Source organism: Papio anubis, chromosome 6, assembly GCF_008728515.1.
Source record: "Papio anubis isolate 15944 chromosome 6, Panubis1.0, whole genome shotgun sequence".
Classification (NCBI taxonomy): domain Eukaryota; kingdom Metazoa; phylum Chordata; class Mammalia; order Primates; family Cercopithecidae; genus Papio; species Papio anubis.
This window is the reverse complement of record NC_044981.1, coordinates 58185135-58204924: the sequence shown is the minus strand read 5'-3', so window position 1 is coordinate 58204924 and position 19790 is coordinate 58185135. Positions and strand designations below refer to the sequence as shown.

The window sequence follows — 19790 nt, the reverse complement described above, 5'->3', positions numbered from 1 at the left end:
TTGTCATATCCACCTGTGGATATTAGAAGTAATATTGCAAAAGGGGGATGAACACCCCCTGTGGTATTGGGAGTAATATCGTCCTCTTGCCCCGTGGATACTAGGAACAATATCACGGGGGCTTACACCCATGGAATATTTCAAATCATATCATTCTTTCTTCCACTGGATGTTAGAAACAATATCACAGGAGGGGTGTACACACTCTGCGATATTGGGGTTAATATAATCTCCACCCCCCCGATATTAGAAACAATATTACAGGTGGCATGTAACCCCCCTTGTGATATTGACAGAAATATCATCCTCTTTCCAACTGGATATAAGAAACAACAATATCACAAGGGGGTGAATACTGAAATATTGGGATTAATATCATATTGAGAGTAATATCGTCCTCTTCCCCCCGAATATTAGGACTAATATCACAGACTGGATTTATACCTCCTGCGATATTGAGAGTGATAGTATCCTCTCTCCCTTTGGATACTATAAACAATATCACAAAGGAGGGTGTACAACCCCTCCAATATTGGGAGTAATATCCTCTTACCGCCTGAATATTAAGAACTGTATCACAGGAGGGTTTACACCTCCTGCAATATTGAGAGTCATATCATCCTCTGTTCCACTGGATATTAGAATAATGTCATCCTGTTCCTTCCTGGATATAAAGAAAAATGTCAGAGGGCGGGTGTACACCCGCTGCAATATCAGGAGTAATATCATCCTCTCTTCCTCTAGATATTAGAAACAATATCACAGGGAGCTGTACTCCCACCCTGTGATATTGAAAGTAATATCATTATCTCTTTCCCTGGATATTAGGAACAATATAACGGGGGTTTGACACCCCCTATATTTGTAGTAATATCGTTCTGTCCGTTCCTGGATATTAGGAACAGTATCACAAGAAGGTTGTACACCCTTTGCGATATTGAAAGTAATAATATCCTCTCTCCTCCTGGAAGTTGGGAACAATATTACTGAGAGGGTGTACACCCCCTGCCATATTGGAAGTAACAACATCTTCTCCCTCCTGGACATTTAACACCATATCACAGGGGTGGTGATTACCCCCTGCGATATTGGGAGTAATATTATCCTCTCTCCTCTTGAATATTAGGAATAATATTACAGGGGGTGTGTACACTTTCTGTGATAATAGGAGTAATGTCATCCTCTCCTCACCTGGATATTAGGAACAATATCACAGGGAGGCTGTACACTCCCTGCAATATTGAAAGCAGTATCATCTTCTTCCACCCTGGATATTATAAGTAATATCACAGTGGGACGTATACTCTCTGCGAAATTGGAAGTAGTATTATCCTTCTCTCCCTTTGAATATTAAAAACAATATTGCAGAAATGGTGTACACCCCCTGCCATATTACGAGTAATATTATCCTCTTCTAATCTGGATATTAGGACCAATATCACAGTGGGAGTGTACACATCCTCCGACATTGGAAGTAATATCATCTTTTTCCCCTGAATATTAGAAACAATATCACGCGGGGAGTGTCTAGGCCCTGCGACATTGGGAGTGACATCATTTATTCCCCTTCTGGATATTAGGAACAACATCATAGGGTGGTTGTACACGCCCTGCGATATTAAGAATGTTATCATCCTCCCTCTACCTGGATATTAGGAGCAATATCGCAGGGGAGTTAAGTACACTCTGCTGTACTGAGAGTAATATCATTCTCTCTCTACCTGGATATATCTATATCACAGGGGCGTGTATAAGTCCTGTGATATTGAAAGTAATATCATCCTATATCCCTCTGGATATTAGGAACAATATCACAGGGGGATGTACACCTCCTGTAATACTGGGGCTAGTATTATTTTTTCCCGCCTGGATATTAGAAACAGTATCACGGGGGTGTGTACTCCCTCTACAATAGTGGGAGTAATATCATCCTCTCCACCCCTGGATATTAGGAACAATATAACCGGGAAGGGTGTACACCCCCTGCGATATTGAAAGCAATATCATTTTCTCCCCCCAAAATGATTAGGAACAATGTCACAGGGAGGCTGTACACTCCGTGTGATATTGAGAGTAATGTCATCCTCTCTTCCCCTGGATATGAAAAAATTTCAAAGAAGGTGTGTACAACCTCTGGGATATTGAGAGTAATATCATCCTCTCTCCTCTTTAATAATAGTAACAGTATCACAGGGAGAGTGTACACCCCATGTAATATTGGGAGTCATATTATTTTCTTCTCCCTCCCCGTGTATTAGGAATACTATCACTGAGGAAGTATATTGGGAGTAGTATAATTCTCTCGTCATCTGGATGCTAGGAAAAATATCACGAGGGAATTTACACCTTCTGCGATATTGAAAGTAATATGATCCTCTTCCTCTCTTTATATTAAAAACATTATCACAGGTGTGTGTGTAATTCTCTGTGATATTGGGAATAATATCATCTTCACCTCGCTGTCTATTGAGAATAATATCACAAGGGATGTGTACACATCGTGCTATATTGCAGTTAATATCATCCTCCCTCAACCTGGATATTAAAAACAAAATTACAGGGGGGTGTACATGCCGTGCGATGTTGAGAATAATATAATCTTCTCTTCTCCTGGGTATTAGAAACAATATCACAAAGGGGTGTACTTTCCCCTATATATTAAAAGTAATATCACCCTCTGTTTCACTGGAATTTACGAACAATATTACACAAGGTTTGTAAAACTTCTGTGATATTGGGAGAAGTATAATCCTCTCCCCTTCTGGATGTTAGGAACCAAATTACAGAGGGGGTTGTATACCTCATGCGATGCGGGGAGTCATATTATCCTGTTTCCCCGTGGATATTAAAAACAAAATCCCAGGAAAGTTGTATACATACTGCGATATTGGAAGTAATATCATTCTCTCCCCACCCCTGAATATTTGAAATAATATTACAGTGGGGTTGTACACCCAATGAGATATTGAAAGTAATATCATCCTCTTCCCTCCTAAATATTAGGAAAAATATCACGAGAGGGGTCTACACTTCCTGCGATATTGGGAATAATATCATCCTCGTCCCCCCTGAATATTAGGAATAATATAACAGAGTGGGTGTACACCTCCTGTGATATTGAGAGTGATATTATACTCTCTCCTCCCGGATATTAGAAACAACATCACAAAGGGGGATGTGCACCTCCTGCAATATTGTGAGTAAGATCCTCTTCTTACCTCCTGGATATTAAGAAGTATATCAAAGGAGGGTTTACACCTTCTGCAATATTGGAAGGTATATCATCCTCTCTCCCAGTAGATATTAGAAACAATCTCACGGTGGGGGTGTTTACACTCTCTGCGATATTGGCACTAATATCGTACTCTCCCCCTCTTGATATTAGGAACAATATCACAGGGGGCCGTGTAAACTCTGTGATATTGAAAGTAATATCATCTTTGTCTCCCCTGTATATTATTAACAATATAACAGGAGGGATATACACTCCTTGCGATATTGCTAGAAATATTATCCTATTGCTCCCTTGATATTCAGAACAATATCACAAAGTAGGTGTACCCCCTCTGCAATATTGAGAGTAATATCATCCTCTCTTCTTCTAGATACTAGGACCTATATCCCAGGAAGGATGTACACTTCCTGTGATACTTGGAGTAAGATCATCTGCTTTTTCCGTTTTAGCTAAGAACAATACCAAAGGGGACGTTCACACACTCTGTGATATTGGACTAATATCATTCTTTCACTTCCTGGATATTAGCAACAATATCACGGGATGGGGGTGTTCACTTCTGCGATATTGGGAGCAGCTTCTTAACTTTTGTATATTAGGAACAATATCACTGAAGAAATGTACACCCTCTATGATATAGAGGTGTACAGGGTGTGTAGGGTGTAAAATCATCCTCTTTCTCCTTGGATATTAGGAACAACATCACAGAAGGGGGTACACTCCCTGAGACATTGAAAGTAATATCATTTTTTTCTCCCTTTATGTTAGGAACAATATCACAGGGAGGTGTAAATTCCTTGAGATATTGAAAGTAATATAATCCTCTTCCCTTCTGTATATTAAGAATAATATCACAGATAGGGTGTACACCCGTTGCGATATTGCAAGCAATAACATAATCTCCCAAACTGGATATTAAATACGATATCACAGGGCAGTGTACACTCCCTGCAATATTGGGAGTAATAGTATCTTCTGCTTTTAATGATATTTGGAAAAATGTCACAGGAAGAATGTACGGTTTCTGCGATATTGAGAGTAATACTATCATCTCCCTCCTTGGATATTAGAACCAATATGACGGGGGGGGAGTGTACAGCTCCTCCGATATTGGGAGTCATATTATCCTCTCCGCCACTGGATTTTAGGAACAATATCACAGAGGGGTGTACACCCTCTGCGATATTGAAAGTAATATCATTCTCTTATTAACTGGATTTTAAAAACAGTATCACAGTGGGTGTGTAAACCCCCTGCGTTATTGGGATTAATATGTCCTCTTCTCCACTGAATATTAGAAACAAAATTACAGGGAAGGTGTAGATCCCCTGCGATATCGGGAGCAAGATCATCCTCTCCCCCTCTGAATATTAGGAACAATATCACAGAAAATGTGTACACCCCCTGGGATATTGGGAGTAATATCATCCTCTTCCCTTCTGGATATTATGAACAATATCACAAGGGGTGTACATCCCCCGTGATATTGGGAGTAAGATAATCTTCTCCCCCTCTGAATATTAGGAAGAATATCACAGGAAGGGTGTACACTTCCTGCGATATTGGGAGTTATATCACCCTCCTCTCTTCTGGTTATTAGGAACAATTTCACAGTAGGAGTGTACACTCCCTGCGATATTGGAAGTAACGCCATCCTTTTTCCCACTAGATATTAGAAACAATATCACCAAAGGGGTGTACACCTTCTGTGATATTGAGAGTGACAGCATTTATTTCCCTCTTGATATTAGGAACAATATCACAGGGGGTTGTACACCCCCTAAGATATTGAGAGTGATATCATTTTCTGCCCCCCCCCATATTGGGAAGAATATCACAATGATTTGTACACCCCATGCGATATTGCAAGTAATAGTGGATATTAAGAACAATATCACAGTAGAGTGTACTCCCAAACTGGATATTAAGAACAATATCACAGTAGAGTGTACACGCCCTGCGATATTGGGAGTAATGTCATCCTCTCCTCTCCTGGATATTAGAAACAATATCACAGGGGGAGTGTACACCCTCTGCGATATTGAGATTAATATTATTTTCTCTTCCCAGATATTAAAAACAATGTCAAAGAGGGGGGTATACAGCCGTTGCGGTATTGGGAGTAGTATTATCTTCTCCCCCCATCCCGGATTTTAGAAACAGTATTACGGGGGGTGTACACCCCCTGCGAAATTGAAAGTAATATTATCTTTTCCTTCACTGGAAATTGAGAACAATATCACAGGGGTTGTGTAAACCTCCTCAGATGTTGGAAGTATTGTCATCCTCTTGTTGGGATTCACTCAGGATGGTGGCAGAAATATTAAAGAGAAATATTAGGGGAGGTTATAGGGAATAGGCACAAACCGTTTTGGAAGGCTGAAAGGTTACACAGCTTGTAATAAATGAACAGGCTGAAGGCTCTGGTTCTTCCCTTAGAGCATTAGGTCACAGGGTAAAGACAAAGGACAATAGAGGCTTCCCCGGTTAAGTCTGTTTACCCTACCTCTATAAAGTAATCTTTAAGCCAGATGGCCCTCTGGAGGGAAGGCCGACCAGGGAAATTGCCCCCTAATGGTATTTACTTTAGGCTGCGGTACCTGAGCTTTAATCATTTGTAGAACTACTCTCTTAACCATGTTAATTATCCTGAAGTGTGTTTACCCAAAGCTTCTGTTGTTAATTCTATACTAAATAAATGCCTGGAGTACCAGCTGAACGGGGCTGGCCAGCAGTGACAAACCTCTTTTGGTGTGTAGGCGGTCGGACACTCAGCAGGACCGGTAAAACAGAATATCTGTGTGTCAGTGTGCGTTTATTCATCCGTCGCCAGGTTAGGAGTCTGCAAGGGACAGACTCCCCGCCGCTAGTGCCACTGTGAAAGGAGCGCTACCTCATCCTCTCTCCCCATGGATATTAGGAATAATATTACGGGGCGGGGTGTACACCCACTGCAATATTAGGAGTAATATCAGCCTCTCCCCCCCGGATATTAAAAACAATATCAAAGGAAAGCTGTACACCTGCTGCGATATTGAGTAATATCATCTCTTCCCTCCTTGATATTAGATACAATATTACAGGTGGGGTGTACACCCTCTATTATAGTGAGAGTAACACCCTTTCCACTCCTCGATATTAGAAACAATATCACCGGGGGTGGTGTACTTTCCCTGCGATATTGAGAGGAATGTCATTTTCTCCCAATCTAAATATTAAGAATAATACCACAGAGGAGGTTCCCCCCCGACTTGCGATATTGAGATTAATATCATCCTATCCACCACTGTGTATTAGGAAAAATAACAAAGGGTGGGTGTACACCCCTTGGGAAAATAGAAGTAATATTCTCTCTCCACCTAAATATTTGGAAAAATATCAAAGGAAGGGTGTATAACACTTCGATATTTGGAGCAATATTGTCGTCTCGCCCCTTCTTATTAGGAAAAATATCATACAGTGAGTGTACACTTCCTGCAATATTAAGAGTAATATAATCCTCTATTCCCCTGTATATTAGGAAAAATATCACTGGGAAGGTGTACAACTCCTGCGATATTGAAAATAATATAATCCTCATCCTCCCTTCATACTATTAAAAAAAAAATCACAAGGAGGGTATAAAATCTCCGTAATATTGGGAATAATATAATCCTCTCCCCCACCCCCTTATACTAGGAGCAATATTACTGGGGGTGGGTGTGTACAATCCATGCGATATTGCAAGTAATATCGTCTTCCCCCAACCTGGATATTAAAAACAATATCACCGGAGGGTGTAAAAGTCCTGCGATATTAAGAGTAATATCATCCTCTCCTCTCCTGGATATTAGAAATAATACCCCACCCCAAGATATTGTTCCCAATATGAATGGAGAGACAGGATGCTATTATTTTCAATGTCGCAGGGGGTGTACACCAATTCTGTGATATTGTTCCTAATATCCAGCGAGGAGAGGTTATTACTCCCAATATCACAGGGGGTGTACAACTTCTCTTGTGATATTATTTCTAATATCCTGGGGGAAAGAGGATGATGTTGGGAGTCACAATTCCTGTGATATTGGAAATAATATCATCCTCTTACCTCCTGGATATTAGGAACAATATCACAGAGGGAGCATACACCCACTGCGATACTGATAGTAAAATTATTTACTACCCTTCTGGATATTAGAAACAATATCACAAGGGGTGCGCACAGCCCCTGCAATATTGGGAGTAATATTATTTTCTCCCCCTCCCGGATATTAGAAAAAATATCACAGGTGTTGTACACACCCTGTGATATAGAAAGTAATATCACCCTCTTCTTTACTGGATACTAAGAACAATATTACTGGGAGTGTGTAACCCCCCTGAGATATTTAAAGTAATATTCTCCCCTCCTCTTCGGGATATTAAAAACAATATCACAGGAAAGTTCACACTTTCTGCGATATTGGGAGAAATATCATTTTCTTCCTCCCTGAATATTAAGAACAATATTAAGGGGGGTGTACACCCCCTGCAATATTTGGAGTAATCTTTTCCTCTCCTGGATATTAGGAACAACATTACAGGTGTTTTGTACATCCCTTGCGATATTGGGATTAATATCATCCTCTTCTCCCCTGGATATTAGAAAGAATATCTCAAAGGGAAGGTGTACACCTGCGATATTGGGAGTAATATCATCCTCTTGCTCCCTGTGTATTAGAAAATATATCACGGGGGGCTTGCACTGATGCAATATTGGAAGTCATATTAGCCTTTCTTCCACTGGATAGTAGAAACAATCTCACAGGAGGAGTGTACACCCCCTGCGATGTTGGGAGTAGTATAATCTCTTCCCCCCCACTTTACATTAAAAGCAATACCACAGGGGGTGTAACCTCCCTGTGATATTGACAGTAATATCATCCTCTCCTTATATCACTGGATATAAGGAACAATATCACAAGAGGGATGTACACCCCATGCGATATTAGGAATAATATCATCTTCTTTTCTCCTGAATATTAGGAACAGTATCACAGGGCGGGTGTACACTCCCTGCAATATAGGGAGTAATATCATCCTCTCTTCCTCCAGATATTAGGAACAATATCACACGGGGAGTGTCCACCCGTGGTATTGGGAGTAATATCATCATCTTTTTCCGTGGATATTAGAAACAATATCATGGAGCGGGACTTACACCCCCTATGATATTTGTGGTAATATCATTCTGTTCCCTCCTGGATATTAGAAACAATATCACAAGAAGGTTGTACATCCGTTGCAATATTGGAGTAACATCATCCTCTCTCCCCCTGAAAATTAGGAACAATATTACAGGAAGCCTGTACACCTCCTGTCATATTGGGAGTAATATCATTTTCTCTCCCCCTGGATATTTAATGCAATATCCCACGGGTGGTGTATACCCCCTGCGAAATTGGGAGTAATATCATCCTTTTCTCCCTGGATATTAGAAACAATATCAAAAGCGGGTGTACACCCCTTGCGATATTGGGAGTAATATCTTTCTTTGGAAATTATGAACAATATCACAGGGGGTGTGTACAGTTTCTGAAATGATGGGAGTAATGTCATTCTCTCCCCCCTGGATATTAAAAACAATATCGCATGGTGGGTTTACACTCCCTGCGATATTGAAAGCAGTATCATCCTCTTTTCTCCTGGACATTAAAAACAATACCACGGGGGGGTATATACCCCCTGCAATATTGGAAGTAATATCCTCTCCCCTTCTGAATATTAAAAGCAATATATCACAGAAAGGGTTTACACCCTCTATGATATTAGGAGTAATATCATCCTCTTCTCTTCTGGATATTAGGAACATTATCACAGTGAGAGAGTACACTCCCTGCGACACTGGAAGTAGCATCATCCTTTTTCCTCCTAAATATTAGAAACAATATCACAGGGGAGATTTACACCCACCGTGATATTGGGAGTGGTATAATTTATTCCCCTTCTGGATATTAGTAATGATATCACAGGGTGGGTGTACACCTCCTGCCGTATTAAGAACGATATCATCCTCTCTCTTTCTTGATTTTAGGAACAATATTACAGGGGAAGTGAACACCCCCTGATATATTGAGTGTAATATCTAATTGGGTGTATTATAACAATTTATGCTAGAACAATATACCCTAAGGAATATAAATTGTTCTACCACAAAGACACATGCACACATATGTTCACAACAGAAAAAACATGGAAGCAACCTAAATGCTTATCAATGGTAGACTGGATAAAGAAAATGTGGTACATATACACCATGGAATACTCTACAGGCATAAAAAAGAATGAGGTCATGTTCTCTGCAGTAACATGGATGGAGCTGGAGGCCATTGTCTTAGGGAAACCAACACAGGAACAGAAAAACAACATGTGTTCTCCCTTTGAAGTGGAAACTAAACAACAAGAATACATGGACACAAAAAGGGGAACAGCAAATGCAGGGGCCTACTTGAGGGTGAAGAATAAGAAGGAGAGGATTAGCAAGAACACTTATTGGGTATTATGCTTATTACCTGGGTGCTGAAATAAACTGTACAACAAACCCTCATGACACACAATTTATCTATATAAGAAACCTACACATTTGCCACTGAACCTAAAATAGAAGTTCAAAGAAAAGGAAAATGAGAGTGCTAGAACAGAATATTTTCAAAATTCTTTTTCATGCGATAGAACTCATGACCTTATTATGGATTTTACTGAGACCACAGAATATTTATGGGGCACTGCACTACAAAGAGAATATATCTCTCCTCATTTTTACTGTGCAAATTTTGTATATTTTTCTACATGTTGTGGATATGGACTAAAACAAGGGAGAAATACTTTAATATCAGGAAAAACACAAAATATATTCCAACTAAACTTTGGAAATCAGATTTGCGATTCCATCATGCTATGATCTGCACTAAATTGTATATTAGGTGCTGGGTCAAATATAAAGATCCAAATTACCCTACTTTTAACTTCAAGGAGCTTGCAATTTACCTCTAGCCCCTGTGGCAGGAGAGGAAGATAACTTGAGTCTGGAAGGGCTGAGAAAATTCTACTGTCTGATTGTAGTTAGAATCTTACCTCTGGTTTCACTGGCTTCACTTTATTTTACTTAAAATTACTCATCCCAACTCTGAAGTTAATGATGTATGTCTAACACCAAACATCAATTGTTCTTATTCATCTACAGCTTGATAGTGAACATTGACATATGTGGGCAAAAATAAACAAGACTTAATGTGTATTAGAATTGAACCATGACCTTGAAGGGCTTGCACAATGTTGACAATTTATCATTTTTAAGTTGAGCAGTATTGTAATATAAGCAAGAGGATCTGTACATGGAAGATAACCTGCCATTCCTAAAATACATCATTTGATAGTAACAACACTTAATAGACACCCACACGAACCTAATGACAACCATTTGTTACCTTGAAGACAAGAATGCTCTTTTGTGAGAATACTTGGTACTATGAAATTAGTTTTCTCTAAATTGTTGTTATTCACTTTTTTATTAGTAGCTGACGTTTATTACATGATGATCTATTTGTTCATGAATTGCATGCTGATTTAATAAGACATGATGAATTGAAAGCATTGAGTGTAGTCTCTGTCCTTAATGCTCTAAGTTTCCTCCTCATTGCATGAAACATACATTTAGAATTACCCTAAAAGTAAAATTCATGCATAGTATTCTTTATGCTATGAGACACTTCAAAGCAAAATCAACTCAGTAAGTTATTATTTAAAAGTGACTTTGAACTCAGGATTATATCAGGCAAGAGGGCCTGAATATAAAAACAGGTTAAAAGAAGTTACCTGCCAGTTGGAGTTTACTCTTATATTGGAAAATAAATTATATATATAAATATAAGTATATAAAACATATATTCACATCTTTGAATTTACATATGAAAACATATAAAATTTACATGTGAAAACATATATGTGTGCACATGTATATGTGTTATACTTTCTGACATATACATATGCATGTACATATATGCTGAACATTTCAAGATACTGAAAATGTCTTTATTCCAAAGTCAGTAAAACAGGGTTGTTTTATTTTTTCCCTTTGTACTGTATTTTGAAAGGGCGTGCCATGCCAAGGTTATAGCAATGCAATTGTTTGCTTCTAGTAGAGTCTTCAAATTTATGTCTTTCATCTTTCACCACTGAAAATCTAAATAAAATACTGTAATTATAAATTTTATGAAAATGTTTTTTTAAACAAAAAATACACAGAAAAATGTTTTCATTATTGTAATACTTTCTCTTTTGCTAAATTTTCTCCACAATAAGTGTGAATCTTATACTTTTCACTTTGAATGCTAACATGTCTTAGGCAAAACTTCCCATCAGACTTAGAACTCATTAATCATTCATAGCACAACTAGCTTTCTTCACCTCCGCCACAAATCTAGGATACTGGTATGGAAACATACATTGAAAGATGTCCAGGTCATAAATTAAAAGCTTAAACTAATGATATATTTTGAATGATTTCATTAATCATAACATTCCCACATTGGAAGAGAATTTTAATCTAGTCTCAGCCCCCATCCAAAGCAATAATTACTTTCAGAACATTTTAGATATATTGCCATTTAGCTTTTGCCTGAATTGCTTCACAAAACAATCCTTTCCAATATTAGATATCTTAAATTGTTAGGAATTGTTTAAGATCTATCTTGAAATTTCTTCCCATATGTCCTAACCCTAACACCCATATAATGTCTGTCAAATGCTAAGTCAATAATTATGTTCCCTTTTGTGCCTCTCACTCAGGCTAAACATATCCTGTATCCTCAACCATTCATTGTGTGAAGCAAGAGCTTTACAAATCCTTTCAATGTCACTCTTAGTTAGCTTCCTGGGGTTATATTTTAACTGCCTAATATCTTTATAACATGGAACTTGTAACTCAACCTAATACCTTGCTTTTTGTAGAATGTGACTTTAGATCACGAAGAAACTATTACTTCCCATTTTTGGTACTTGTATTTGTGCAATATAAGCTTTCATTGTTTTTCAGTGAGTATTTTATATTGCTAATTCTTAATGTGCTTTGTGTCAAAATAAACCCTTTCACATAAACTTATGCTAAGCCAAGATTCTGCCCTACTATGGTTAAGAGATGAGAAGTGAACAAAGAGAGAACAAAGAACAATATAATAGAGTTTAAAGAAGGAAGTGTGGTTCACAGCTTTCAGTATAGCAGGGAGAGTGAGGAAGATGAGGACTGGAGAGAAAGAGAAGACTTAGCTTATGGCGGTCAGTACTCACTCAACCTTAAGATAGTAACTTTAGTACAAATGAGGTAATAAAAGTTTAAGAAGTGAGTAGAGTAAGTATAAGGAAGTCCTTCGAGGATTTGGAATATGAAAGTGTGAAAGGAAGCACTCCTGAGGGGAAAAATGCTCAAGTGGTTTGTTTTTGTTTTGTTTTGCTTTTTCTTAGGAGAGAAGTAGGGAATAAGTTTTTGGCTAAGGAAAAGGAGCTAGGGATTATTCTCTCTTCTTTTACAGTTAGAATTATTTGTATACTGACATTCTCTGTGCACTGTCATCAGCATCTTGAAAGCAGGACTGATTCTCATTAGACTTTTTAGCACTCTGTTACTCATATCACAGGCACTACAAAGATATTTGTTGAATTGAATTGTGTCGTTTCCCCCAATGGGCACGTTTCTTCAGAGGTTACTCTAAGTAATTCTGCAATCACAGCAGCAACTTTATTTCATTTTCTTGTTTTGTTTCTTCCTTGGTCTATAAAAGGTAAAAATATAAAATAAAATAATAATCAGGAAGAAAAATTTTAGATACATATTAGCAATTTTTTTGGTATATCTGGTTAACATATAAAGACAAGAGACAGTAAAGATTACCAAAGGAATGGTTGTAAATAGAGAAGACAAGAGGAACAAGGACTAGGCCTGGAGCACTACAATATTTTATTATTATTATTATTATTATTATTATTATTATCATCATACTTTAAGTTCTGGGTTACATGTGTGGAACGTGCAGTTTTGTTACATAGGTATACATGTGCCCTGGTGGTTTGCTGCATCCATCAACCCATTACCTACATTAGGTATTTCTCCTAACATTATCCATCCCCTAGCACCCCACACCCTGACAGATCACGGTGTTTGATGTTCCCCTCCCTGTGTTCATATGTTCTCATTGCTCAACTCCCACTTATAAGTGAGATGCGGTGTTTGGTTTTCTGATCTTAATGATAGCTTGCTGAGAATGATGGGTTCCAGCTTCATAAATGTCCCTGCAAAGGACATGAACTCATCCTTTTTTGTGGCTACAAAAAGGATGTGGCAATAAACATACGTGTGCATGTGTCTTTATCATAGAATGATTTCTAATCCTTTGGGTATATGCCCAGTAATGGGATTGCTGGATCAAATGATATTTCTAGTTCTAGATCCTTGAGGAATCACCACATTGTCTTCCACAATGGTTGAACTAATTTATACTCCTACCAACAATGTAAAAGTGTTGCTATTTCTCCATAACCTCTCAAGCACCTGTTGTTTCCTGACTTTTTAATGATCACCATTCTAACTGGCATGAGATGGTATCTCATTGTGGTTTTGATTTGCATTTCTCTAATTGATGAGCATATTTTCATATGTCTGTTGGCTGAATAAATGTCTTCTTTTGAGAAATGCCTGTTCATATCTTCTCGCAGTTTTTGATGGGGTTGTTTGTTTTTTTCTTGTAAATTTCTTTAAGTTATTTGTAGATTCTGGATGCCATCTCAAGAGAGTGTTAGCCTTTTGTCAGATGGATAGATTGCAAAAATTTTCTCCCATTCTGTAGGTTGCCTGTTCACTCTGATGATAGTTTCTTTTGCTGTGCAGAAGCTCTTTAGTTTAGTTAGATCCCATTTCCAATTTTAGCTTTTGTTGCCATTGCTTTTGGTGCTTTAGACATGAAGTCTTTGCCCATGTCTGTGTCCCGAATGATATTGCTCAGGTTTTCTTCTAAGATTTTTATGGTCCTATGTCTTACATTTAAGTTTTTGATCCATCTTGAGTTGATTTTTGTATAAGGTGTGAGGAAGGGGTCCAGTTTCAGTTTTCTGCATATGACTAGCCAGTTTTCCCAACACCATTTATTAAATAGGAAATCTTTTCCCCATTGCTTGTGTGTGTCAGGTTTGTCAAAGATCAGATGTTTGTAGCTGTGTGGTGTTATTTCTGAGGCCTCCGTTCTGTTCCATTGGTCTATATCTCTGTTTTGGTACCAGTACCGTGCTATTTTGGTTACTGTAGTCTTGTACTATAGTTTGAAGTCAGGTAGCGTGATGCTTCCAGCTTTGTTCTTCTGGCCCAGGATTGTCTTGGCTATGTGGGCTCTTTTTTGGTCCCATATCAAGTTTAAAGTAGGTTTTCTCCAATTCTGTAAAGAAAGTCAGTGGTGGCTTGATGGGGATAGCATTGAATCTATAAATTGCTTTGGGGAAAATGGCCATTTTCATAATATCGATTCTTCCTATCCATGAGCATGGAATGTTTTTCCATTTGTTTGAGTCCTCTCTTATTTCCTTGAGCAGTAGTTTCTAGTTCTCCTTGAAGAGGTCCTTCACACCCCTTGTACGTTGTATTCCTAGGTATTTTATTCTCCTTGTAGCAATTGTGAATGGGAGTTCACTCATGATTTGGCTCTCTGTTTGTCTATTATTGGTGTATAGTAATGTTTGATTTTTGCACATTGATTTTGTATCCTGAGATTTTACTGAAGTTGCTTATCAGCTTAAGGAGATTTGGGGCTGAAACAATGGGGTTTTCTAAATATACAATCATGTCATCTGTAAACAGAGACAGTTTGACTTCCTCTCTTCCTATTTGAATATCCTTTACTGCTTTCTCTTGCCTGATTGCCATGGCCAGAAATTCCAATACTATGTTGAATAGGAGTAGTGAGAGAGTGCATCCTTGTCTTGAGAGCACTCCAATATTAAGAAGTGAAAGAGAGAACAAGTAAAGTAGTTTGAAAATAAATCGCCAATGAGAGAGAAAGCAAACAAGAGAGTGTAATACCCTGAAAGTCAAAAGGAGAAAGTGTGTAAGGAGAAGGAAATGATCTAAAGTATCATACACTATTCATGATTCAAGTAACATGACTGTAAACTAATCATTAGATTCAGCAACTTTGAACACATGGGTGACCTCAAAATAAAGTTCCTGAATATCTAGCTCTTGCATACCCTTTGTGTTTATTCCCATTTTTTGTTGTTGTTGTTGTTACTGTTGTTGTTGTTTTAGACAGGGCCTCAGTCTGCCACCTAGACTGGAGTGCAGTGGCGCGATCTTGATCTCAGCTCGTTGCAGTCTCGACCTTGTAGGTTCTAGGGATTCGCCTTCCTCAGCCACTCAGTAGTAGAGCTGGGATCACAGGCACACTACCTCCCTGTAATTTTAATATATTTAGTAGAGGCATGGATTCTCCATGTTGTCCAGGTTGGCCCAGAACTTCCGGGCTGAGGTGATCAGCCGCCTCCATCACCCAAAGTGCTCGAATTACAGCTGTGAGCCAGGGTGCCTGGCTAACTTTGTGTTTACTCCGTGAACCCCAAATATGTGAGACAGGTCTCAGTCAATTTTGGAAATGTATTTTGCTAAAGTTAAGGACATGCACCTGAGACACAGCCTCAGGAGATCCCCAAGATGTGCAGGGTACGTCAATATATGTAAGATGTACATTGGTTCTTTTTGGAAAGGTGGGAGAACTCGAAGCGGGGATGGGGCTTCCAGGTCATAGGTAGAGAAAAGACAAATGATTGCATTCTTTTGAGTTGCACATTAGCCTTTTTTAAGAAGGCAATCAAATACACATTTATCTCAATGAACAGAAGGATGACTTTGGGTTCTGTCTGTCCTTTGTCCACAAGGAAACTCCTTGTGAGGGAGGTACGTAGCATTTTAATTTGTGTAGCTATCATCTTTAGGAATAGAAGGGGAGGCAACTTTGCCCTAAGCAGTGTCCAGCTTGGCTTTTCCCTTTGGCTTACTGATTTGGGAGTTCCAAGATTTATTTTTCTTTCACATTTCTTATAGTCTCTTTGAAATTGTGGTTATATGACTTCTATTCTGCCTTTCAAGGACTCTAAATTAGTATTCTCATAAATATTAGTATTTGCATTATACACAAATTTCACAAATCTGATGAGTACCAACTGTATTCCAGGCTCTGTGTTAAGCCTTTCACATACTGCACTCAATAAGAAATGTATGAGATTACCTTCATGGAGCTTAAAGTCTGTGGCAGAAATCGTTCATTTGTTGCCTATCCCAATGCCATTTTCCTCATATTCCTTGCATATAGAATCTTTTTTACAGATATTGGGCAGCCTTGTGTTGGACTTCTTCTAAATTACCAGAAGAGAATGCTGAATAGTTATTGCTCACTATAGTATTCCTTTAGCCAGCGACTGTTTAAAGAATGGCGTATCATCCAACTGTGATCAAGAGACTTGAGGAGAAGTCTAGGAATAGACTTCTTTTTTTAAATGGCCTCATTGTCTGTGATAGTACCTGAGGTTCGTTGTCTCACAGCTATCATGGACAACTAGGATGCAAACACACCAGGAGTAAGATTAAGAGTGGAAGTTTAATACCTGATGGAAAGGCACTAGCTCTCTCTGCTGCAGAGAGAGGGTCCCAGATGGGTTTTCTGCTTCCGTGGTGAAATGAAGGGGATTTTATAGATGAGCTTGAGGAGGCAGTGTCTGATGTACACAGGATGCAAAAGATTGGTTGGATCAGGTGTGTTATTTGCATAAGGTGCAAAATACTTGTTAGGGCTAGGTATGCCATTTGCATAGAGCACAAAATTCTGGCCACCCTCACCCTAATCTTTTATTCTGCAGATGAGTTCTCTGCCCGGCCTGCACCATGTTGCCTGTTTCTTTACTGTACATGTGGTGACAAAGAAAAGGGAAGATGGAGCCTCCGTGTTGAACATACACGGTCCCCAGGTAGCCTTCTTCTATTGGTACAGCTGCCAGCATTCACCTGTGCAAGCTTCCAGCTTGCTTATCTGTTGGCAGCTCGATTTTTTAGGCTGCTCTTTGTTAGAAAAACAATAATTTCTTGGGCTGCTTTTTGTTAGAAAGGAAGACTTGCAGAGGACTTTTTTTAACCTCATTATCTTCCTAAATATTTATTTTTTATATCTCCTGTATCAATATGAGAAAATGGTGAAACTTGTTCTAAAAGCAAGGTATAAGCACATATCATTTATGACAGTTTATACAACTCACCTGCTGGTCATCTTACCTCAAAGAAGAAATCATATATGGGGATTCCTGTCACACATGCAGCCTCCATTTGAATAATAAATTCTAGTATTAACCTGGAAATATAAAAGTTAGATTAAAGTTTATGTAACTTTAAAAGCTAGTTTAAATAATAAATTTATGCTGTTATCCTCAGCTAAGGTAAGTAATAACATAAAGGAAGATTTGTTAATTCAAAATTAACACCTGAAAAATCTGTTTTGGACCTGCAAGACAAAGTGAATGTATTGGGAAAGGCCACATACCAAAAGTAAATAAACATTGAAAGAGGAAAAGAAAACATAAGGAAGAAGTAGAATAGAAAGAGAATGCTGAAAAGAACTACAAACTTAACATGCCATTTTTTCGATGTTCGTATTATATATTCATTCTTTAGATGTAAAATAGCCCAGATTGAGATCCTTGTCATGGGAAGTGACTTTTTTTTTTTTTTTTTTTAAATACATACCATTCAAGTTCGAGTTTCAACAAGAAAGCTTTCTCATTTGTAAAACAGCTTATCACTTTTAGGAAGCCTACAAAGTCATGTGATGATCTTTTCTTAGTGTAACATCAGTAGTAGGATAGAAAAAGTTAAAGAAAATTTATTATTTAGTTTCACTCTCTAGAAATTTCCATCTTGATTATGTTAAATGTAAATATATTTTTAGATTTTAAGGTAAATATTTTTAATCTTCAGCTCTCTCTGAATGACTTATAGTAAACATCAAGCTAACAGCAATGGATCACAGTGTATAATTGCTTATAAGAACAAATTCACTATCTGAATGTATGGAATCAGATAGAAAGAACCGAGCAATTCGTAAGGTGATATACCTAAAATCACAAAATTTAGTAGGGAAAAAGAACAGAAATTTTGAAATACTCTATTTTAAATAGGAAAAGGATATGTTTACATTCAGTCTCTGTCCTTTTAAAACGATTTCATAGGCTGGGCGCGGTGGCTCACGTCTGTAATCCCAGCACTTTGGGAGGCCGAGGTGGGTGGATCACGAGGTCAAGAGATCAAGACCATCCTGCCCAACATGGTGAAATCCCGTCTCTACTAACAATACAAAAATTAGCTGGGTGTGGTGGCACACCACTGTAGTCCCAGTTTCTCGGGAGGCTGTCACAGGAGAATGGCTTGAGCCTGGGAGGTGGAGATTGCAGTGAGCCCAGATCACGCCACTGCACTCCAGTCTGGCAGCAGAGTGAGACTTCATCTCAAAAAACAAAAACAAAAACAAAAATTAATAGTTCTCATTCTCATTTCAAAACTTTATTGATATTAGAAGTCTTTACAGAAATTTGAAAGAGAAAAGCAAAAGCATTCTAGAGTATCTCCTACTTAAACACGACCTAAACTAATTACCATTCTGCCTTGCAGCTGACACCCAACTTCTTGACTACTCAAGTCGACAGTGGCAGAATTCAGGAAAAAACAGGATGAAGTAGAAATAATGATCTTACCTAGTTCTTTCTCAGGGACAAGATAAATGACATTTTGTATGTTATTTACTTGCTATGTATTTCCAATTATCACACAAAAATCACTCACATTTTATAAACACATTTTTAATGTAGGCCTATTTATGTTAAACAAATTGTGTTACTGAAAATTGCACAAGAAACTATAAAAATTTTTGTGAAAAGACTATTCCATGTAGAAAGAGGTGCCTCCCAGGTAGATATCCTAATTAAATATTTTTGACTAATTCTGAAAAGGCATCCAAACTGAATGCAGTCAAATTGATTTGGTCAATTTCCCGGCATGTAGGAAGTCATTTATTCAATATCTCACAAAGGAACTGACTGATATATTCAATTTAAGTGAAAGGTGGAAATGAGTCTGGATTTTTTTTTTTTTTTTTTTTTTTTAACGGAGCTTTGGTTAGCTCTTGTTGCACAGGCTAGAGTGCAATGGTGCAATCTTGGCTCACTGCAATCTCCGCCTCCCAGGTTCAAGTGATTTTCCTGCCTCAGCCTCCTGAGTAGCTGGGATTACAGGCATGCGCCACCATGCCCGGCTAATTTTGTATTTTTAGTAGAGACACAGTTTCTCCATGTTGGCCAGGCTGGTCTCGAACTCCCGACCTCAGGTGATCCACCAGCCTCAGGCTCCCAAAATGCTGGGATTACAGGTGTGAGCCACTGTGCCTGGCCATGAGTCTGGAATTAATGTGTACCTAGAAACTAAGAAGTTTGATCAACTCAATGAGCACTTTGATGACCACTG

The 19790-nt window shown here is 38.3% G+C and overlaps 1 long non-coding RNA gene across 2 annotated transcripts in view; it reads right to left on the bottom strand.

Moving 5' to 3' along the window:
* Positions 1–10523: 10523 nt before the first annotated feature.
* LOC103883748 overlaps positions 10524–19790 on the bottom strand; it is a 33144-nt gene continuing 23877 nt past the window's right edge. The window contains exons 3-5 of one of the 2 annotated variants that reach the window (XR_001901864.3): positions 17553–17628; positions 12803–13020; positions 10524–10917 (exon numbers count right to left, since the gene is read on the bottom strand). This is a non-coding gene — a long non-coding RNA (uncharacterized LOC103883748). Of the gene's footprint in view, positions 10918–11292; positions 11436–12802; positions 13021–17552; positions 17629–19790 lie in introns of those variants that run through there. The other variant, XR_001901865.3, reaches the window with a different exon arrangement.